Here is a 6,104-nt window from a genome sequence, read left to right on the forward strand (position 1 = left end):
TAGCAAAAAGAGCACTAAATCAGGAATCAGAAACCTGGATTCAAATTCCAACTCCACTTCCAGCTCAATGTGTGGCTTTGGGCAGGTAGTTTTCCTTCCCTGGTCTGAAGTTGCTTAAAAAGGGGGGAGGTGGTTGGCCGGTTTGGCTCAGCGGTTAGAATGTTGGCCTGCGGTCCAGAGAGACCCGGGTTCGGTTCCTGCTAAGGGCATATACCTCGGTTGCAGTTTGTCCCTGGCCCTGGTTAAGTCATGCAGGTGGCGACCACTCGATGTGTCCCTTTCACGTCGATGTTTCTAGCTCTCTCTCTCTCCCCCTCCCACTCTATCTGAACAAAAAATGGAAAAATGTTCTCAGGTGAGGATTAAAACAAAAAAAGGGGGGGGGATAGTGCTCTTCATAGTGAAATAGTGAGAATCAAATGAGAAAATGGTTATGAAATCCTTCCTATCTCTTTACCAAAGTCATATTTATCATTTACTGTAAGTTAAATATTTTACCAACATCTATAATCTGAGCAAAAATCTTATAGTGTTGGTATTGTTATCCAAACTTAACATTGGAGAAAACTCAGGCCATACAGCTTAGGAAGCAACAAAACCAGGATCCAGACCCAACTCTTTCTGACCAAAGTGCATCTCCAACAGCAGATCCCTTGGTGTCTTCATTTCTTCACCAAACCATAATTATTGAGCATGTACTATGAGGTAGGTGGCCGCTGGGATAAATTAAGGAATAAAACTATCAATCAGGGTGTCAAGAGAAAATAGATGACACTCTCAAATTGAATAATTTGAGAAGAGTTTAAGAAAGGGCTAATGTAATGTTAGGGTACTAGTTACTACCCTTATACCTAAGGAATCAGGGAGAAAGCAATTATTAGAATCTGGAGACAAAAAGAGCTGTGGTAAGGGCAGCCTGACATGAGCTGTGTCCCGTGGTCAAGAGATTTAGCTAGCCCATGATGTAACGTCAGGGAGGAAGCTAGGGGAATACATACCATGTTGGGACTCCAGTTGGCCAAACCATACCAGAATCCAGAGGGCAAAGTAGCCCTTGATGTAACCCATACCAATACTCCTAAGGTATGGAGCAAAATTGAGAATGGAAGAGAGTGGTTCTGGAGTGGCAAACAGAAGATATTAAACACAAACCCAGTTTCTTTTTCCTAAGGAGGGAGGAGTTCACAGACAAATGGAAAAGGCAGGTACAGTCACAAATGTAATAATACTATCAGTAATCTATTGCTGTGTAACAAACTACCTAAAACATATGGTTTAAAATAGTAACCAATGATTTGCTCATGAGTCTATAAATTGGCACTTTGGGCTGGGCTTAGCTAGTAGTTCTTCTGTTGGTCTCACCTGAGGTCACTCAGCAGTTGCAGTTATCTGGTAGCTCAGCTGGGAGCTGGTTGGTCTCTAGAGGGTTCCATGTATGGAGAGTTCATGTATGTTCTACATGGTCTCATCTTCCAGCAGGCCAAGCCAGGCTTCCTTTCATAGTGACTGCATTCCAAGAGGGTGACATTATTGTAATTGTCTATTTAATCCGTCAGTCTTCCCCCAATAACCTGAGAGCTCCCCAAAGGTATGATTTACAAATGATTCATTTCTTTGTTCCTACAGCTCAGGGAAAGGCCTGGCATGAAAAAGATATTAAGTCTATATTTGTTGAATGACTATGGCTGGGGGTGGGACTGTTGAATGGTCTACTTGTCCAAAGCCCTTGGAGCCACAAGTGGAACTCTCTTTAAATATAAAGTTGAGTCCGGCCAGTGTGGCTCAATGGTGAGTGTCGACCCATGCACCAAGAGGTCACTGGTTTGATTCCCGGTCAGGACACATGCACAGGTTGTGGGCCCAACCCCCAGTTGGGGGCATGCAGGAGGCGGCCAATCAATGTTCATTGATGTTTCTATCTCTCTCTCCCTCTCTCTCTAAAAATCAATAAAGAGGGGGGAAAAAGAAGAAACCTCATTTTTAAAAAATAAATAAATATAAAGTTGACATTAGAGAACAATTCCTCTACCTCACTGAGACCCTGCAAGTATTGTCATGTTCCATCAAAGTCTAATTCAACCCCACTTTCTCCACAAAGATTTCCAGACTTTCTTTTCTCCGGTTTTAGAATTTCTGGAACTCTAATGGCCTTTGACTAACACCTTGGCATTTGCTTTCAAACTTTTTCTAATTGCTTTCCAGGGGTTTCATGGGTCAAACCTACTCATCATCCCTCATGAGTAGGACCCTGAAGGCAGGGCTGCACCTTCTATCCTAAAGTGCTTGTCACAGTGCTGGGCCCACAGTATATTCTCAGCTCAAACTCCTTGAATGGACTACCCACCCTTGGTGACCTTGATCCTGTGAGGAATGAAAAAGGAGCCGTTCATATCTTCTTCACACATGAGAGCCTCCCAGGTCTCCGGGACAGAGCAAGGCACAAGGCTGTCTTGGGTTCTGGCCGGTGGCCTGGGCTTTAGTTGCCCCATGCTCTGGCCTCTCAGCAAACTGGTCATAGCCCACTGTCACAGATGGCAGTGGCATGGCCTCCTCCTCCTGATAAGAGGGGATATGTCCAGGGCTTGAGCCATTTCTTGTGGGCACACAAGCCATCACTGTCCCTCAGACTTCTGAGGTTTTGGGAAAGAAAGGGGCAGGCATTCAATAGGCCTTCTAAAACAGAGCTCCTGGTTGGCAAATTTAATTTCAGTGTCATGAAGAACATGAGAGCAAGCTATCAGAGAAGGTACTGAGTTCCTTTAAGTATACTTAAAAAACCCTTTCCAGTCCTGGCCTATGTGGCCCAGTTGGTTGGAACATCATCCTGTGCACCGATGGGTAAAGATTCAATTACCTTCAGGGCGGGTTTGATCCCTTGTTGGGTCGTGCAAGGAAGCAAACGATCAATGTTTTTTTCTCACACCAGTGTTTCTTTCCCTCTTCCTTTCTCTCTCTAAAATCAATAAAAAAAAAAAAAACATTGCCTCCCCCTTGCCTGACAGGATAAAGCCCAAGCCCCTTAATATGGCAAAGCTTCAGGACTTAGCCCCTATTCCCCTGCAGTTTCATTTCTCACTATTCCCCATCTTGACTATAGTGTCCACCAAACTGAACTACTTATCATGTTGCTCCCTCTGCCTTGAATGCTATTCCCTGTCTTGTACAACAAACCTTTGTCTGTGGGTATTGCAAGACTTAATTCAGGCATCACTTAGTCCAAGAAGCCTTCCCTGAAGCCCTTGGCTGGGTTAGGGATCTTCTGAAGACACCATATGCATGAGCTCTTTGAGGACAGGGACTGGGACTTCATTTAGCTCAGATCCTGGCAGAGCACCATTGTCAATCAATGTTGAAGGAACAAATAAACGTGAATGTTTGAGAAGAGGCTGGAAAACCACCCGACAGTGCTATAAAAGCGAATGGAAGTTTCTAATATTTACAAGTTTTAAGAATCAACAGTTCCCTAATTCTTGGTGAAAATTCAAACTTGGGCTCCCCTTTATCTAGATACCACTCCCCAGCTATCCACTTCCACCCAGTGCCCTGTGAGTGTTTGTTCTCAGGCAGGCACACACACATGTTCTGAACATAACCGGGAAAGCAATTTACAAGAAATAATTGCCAGGTCGATGTGTGCTTGGGAGCAGCAGTGAGCTCAGACTATTTCTGTCTGTGCGTCAGCCCACCCAGCTTCCTTCCTCCTCAGCTGCCCTGGGGGAGGGAGGTCCCTGCAGCACAGGGTGGGCAGTTTGTTTCCAGCCCAAGACTCAGAGAAGCCAACCCCAGTGAGAGCCAGCTCTGAGGATTGATTGAATTCAAATGAGAGAAGCCAACTCTGGGGAATGGATAGGGAGGGGCTTTATGGGCCTGGGATGTGTAGGTCAGCAAAGACAGCACACAGTCTATTTTCCACCTATCCCTACCCCATCCACACAGGCTCCTGCTGGGGAAATTCTACCAGGTCTTCAAGGCCCTGCTCAGTGTGAGGTCTCCTCCTACCTTCCAGCTCTGAGTCTTCTTTGTTCTTCCTGGCCAGTCTCGCTCAAAGGGTGGTTGAAGACCAGCAGCAGCAGCATCACCTGGAACTACTTAGAAATGCAAATTCTGGGGACTTTCTCCGGACCTACTGAATCAGACACTCTGAGAGAGGAGGGAGGGGGCTAGCAATGTTTTAACAAGCCTTCCAGCTGATTCTGATGCAGGCTCAAGAAAGCCATTGTCTTAGGCAAGGGAAGAATCGGAGTCTTTTTTATAACCTCCCAGAAGGCTCAGCACAGAAAGTGTTCAGAGAAAAATTGGATTTTACTGATGGGAATGCTAAGGAGAGAGATGGGATCTGTCCTATGAAAGATTACACAGAACATCAGAGACTAAACTCCCCCCAACGAGCAGTTCCTGGGCTTGGCTAGGCTCTCTCACGGTTTCCGAACAGGTTGTACTCTGACCATAATGTCTTCTGACCTTGTCTTACTTGGAAACTTTGACTCATCTTTGATGATTCAGCTCAAACATCACTTATTGCTTTCTTAAACTGCATGAAGGGCTGCCACTGGGCCCACAGCCCTTTTGTGTGTTACTCCCCAGATGAACCGCCGAGGGCAGCAGCGGTGGCTGATTCCTTTTTGTTTCTGTTAACCTGCACAGATCCTGGCACAGAAGATGCCACTGAATATACAAGAAGTAGACAAAGGTGCTGGGTTTAGAGTGCTGAAAATAAGACTAAGACACCCACACACACGACAACAAATAAAGCAAGACCAGAACTGAGGTCTCTTGGCTTCTAGCCGAAGGCACTTCTGTGGTTGACTCACCCTGCCTTGCCACCCCATCATGTGCCCTTTGCTGGCTCGGGCCCCATGTACAGATATCTAAGAGTGACCAACTCTCTGTTGTCAAATCCAGCAGCAGATTGTGTCACTGTCAGAAATGTCAAGAGCTGCTTTCAGTGGCTACTGAGTCTTACCAATCCTTGCCTTGCACTCCCAAGGCAAAGCCTAAAGCCACTGTTCAAGTTAAGATGAGGAGAATAGGGGAGGGTGCTCTTCTGTACTTTCTACATGGGATGCTTCTCTTTTCACAAATTATTTAATAAAGCCCATCGGATTTTCAAAATTAAAAAGAGAAGAAGGCCCGACTGGTGTGGCTCACTGGTTGAGTGTTGACCCATGCACCACCAGTTTGATTCCTGGTCAGGGCACATGCCCAGGTTGTGGGCCCGATCCCCAATGGGGATCATGCAGGAGGCAGCCAATCAATGTTCTCTCTCATTGATGTTTCTATATCTCTCTTCCTCTCCCTTCCCCTCTCTCTAGGATCAATAAAGAAAAAAAAATTTTTTTTTTTTTAAAGAGAGAAGAAGAACAGCTGAGAGAGAGGGGTGGCAGTCAGCATCCTGCCCTAAGATTTCTTTGCTATCAGTTTAATTAAAAATAAAAAACACACACACACACAAAGAAAAAGCTTTCCATTTCCAACTCTATTCTAAGTGCTTTGCATGATCTAAGTAATTTAATCCTCCAAAATCCTATGAGGTAAGTACTACTAATATACCCACTCAGATGGATGAGAGAACCAAGGCACAAATGTTACCTAGCAAGTAAGGGCAGGGACAGGATTTGAACTAGGCATTTGACTCCAGAGTACCTGCTCTTACTGTTATATCGAAAAACACCCATTTGTAATTTTTAAATATTTGTAGTACCTTCATGTTTATGAAGGGGTTCATATCCATCATCTCTGAACACTTGCCATAACCCAGCAAAGGCACTGAAGCTCAGGGAGACTAAGGGACTTTGTCAAGGCTATACAGGGCCAGAAAGTGGCCAAATTCACATTGTGGCGCTTGTGTTTGGTCGGCTAATCATTCACTCCCTCACTCACTTGTTGGCTCACTCTTTCATCCACCTAAGGAACTGAATGATATTAAACATGGTTGGGCCCCGTGTACTCTACTCTACATTCCCTCTCATTCTGTTCCTTGGCAAGGGAGTGGGGCAGAAATGCTGGTGAGGCAGGAGTCACCTGCCTCTGGGAGCCAGTCATTTTCCATAGTATCCTAAGTACATCTGCTCTGTGGCAGGAAGAACAAGTCAGGGTTCTCTGGC

Source organism: Molossus molossus, unplaced genomic scaffold (genome assembly GCF_014108415.1).
Source record: "Molossus molossus isolate mMolMol1 unplaced genomic scaffold, mMolMol1.p scaffold_m16_p_12, whole genome shotgun sequence".
In the NCBI taxonomy this organism is placed as follows: Eukaryota; Metazoa; Chordata; class Mammalia; order Chiroptera; family Molossidae; genus Molossus; species Molossus molossus.